The sequence below is a fragment of the Pteropus vampyrus genome, unplaced genomic scaffold (assembly GCF_000151845.1).
Source record: "Pteropus vampyrus isolate Shadow unplaced genomic scaffold, Pvam_2.0 Scaffold20, whole genome shotgun sequence".
Taxonomy (NCBI): domain Eukaryota; kingdom Metazoa; phylum Chordata; class Mammalia; order Chiroptera; family Pteropodidae; genus Pteropus; species Pteropus vampyrus.
The window spans coordinates 189,227-190,826 of record NW_011888801.1 but is presented as its reverse complement, the minus strand read 5'-3'; positions in this window follow the sequence as shown (position 1 = coordinate 190,826).

Below are 1,600 nucleotides of genomic sequence, written 5' to 3'. Positions count from 1 at the left end.
ACTTGACTACCCAGACAAAGGCCACACTTCCCAGATCCCTTGCAGCTCCACATAGCTGTGTGACTCCCTGGTGAACAGAAGGATGTGAGCAGAAGCGATTGATTCCACTCCCTGTGTGGCCTTCAAGAGAAGAGGCTCTGTTCTCCCATCTCCTTCTGCCAGAATTCCCCCTTCCCACGGCTGGAACACGGACACAGCGGCTCCGTCTTTTTCGTGCAGGACCAGGAGGAAGGAGCCTGGGCCCCACCTGCTTTGGAGTCACATTCCAGCCTGGGGCTGCTCAGGCCTGACTGTTAGGGAGAGCGACATAGATGTTTATTTTGTTCAAACCATTGTTATTTTTGATCTCTGATACAAGAGCCAAATCTATATCCTAACTTGAAGGTCTCAAGCTTTCTTGCCGTGACCACCGAAAGAAGTAGATTTTACCTTGTGTTGTGTGCGTGTAACTAGAACAAGGCTTCATGAAGCAATGCTAACACTATGCAATCTGCATTCTAATATTTTAATTCTATTTAATTTCTTTTAAAATGCTGGTTGCGTGCTCACCAAATTGTGACCTGAAGTCATAAAAACACCATCTTGACTATTGCCCTGGCTGACTCTGGTCCCCTCAGGTCACCAGCTTTCTGGCTTCTCTGCTACTCCACCCCACTCCCCCTTCCTCACACCAATTGTTTCCTTCTTTCAAACAGTCATTCACTCAATAAATGTTTACGGAGTGTCCACTCTGGGCCAGAAACTGCTCCAGCAGTCATCCTGGTAACAGTGGCAAGGAGCTGGGAGAGGCTAGAGGGGAATCTGTCAGTGATCAGGGGAGGCTTCCTGGTGGAAGTGGCGTTTGCACTGGCCTTGAAGGGCAGAGATAAATGTGGAAGGGCAACATCCTGCAGGACTGGCCTCAGCTCCACTGCAGCCTTGGTTTTAGCCTCTCCCAGCCTCTCAGTTATGAGGCTCTAGCCACACTGCTCTTCCTTCTATGCCTGAAAAGAGCCTTTTTCCCCACTTCAAGATCCCCATATTCTGTCTGGAATACTCTTCCTCTGCCTCACTCGTGGCCACCCAACTTCTACCCACTGTTGAATCCCCAGCAGTGATCACTTGGGCTAACGCCTGTCTCTAGTCAGGTGAAGATCAATAATTACATGTTGAATGAATGAATTCCAGCTCAGCCTGTTCATCTATCACTTGTACAACTGTATCAGCCTCCGACTTGGTCTTCCAGCTCCACCACTCCCCTCCGACCCCGCTTCTAGCACTCCTGGTTCATCTTTGTCACAACAGCCATGGAGACAGGACAGTTTCCTTCCTCTGCATAAAACCCTCAGTGGCTCCCTATTACCCACAGGGTGAAAGTTAAGTTCCTTTTTGACTAGCTTTCAAAGTCTGGTGATTTGGCCCGTACTTTTCACCAGCATCTTTTCTCTTTCCTTTCCACTTTCTATACCTCAGAGCCTTAACTTAGGCTGTACCCCCACCTGAAAATTTCCCTTTACCGGTGAACTCCTACACTTCCTTAGAAACCCAGCTCAAACATCATGTCTCCCTACCATTTCCTTAGGCAGAGAGGATCAAGCTACCTCTGTTCCTCACCGGCCTC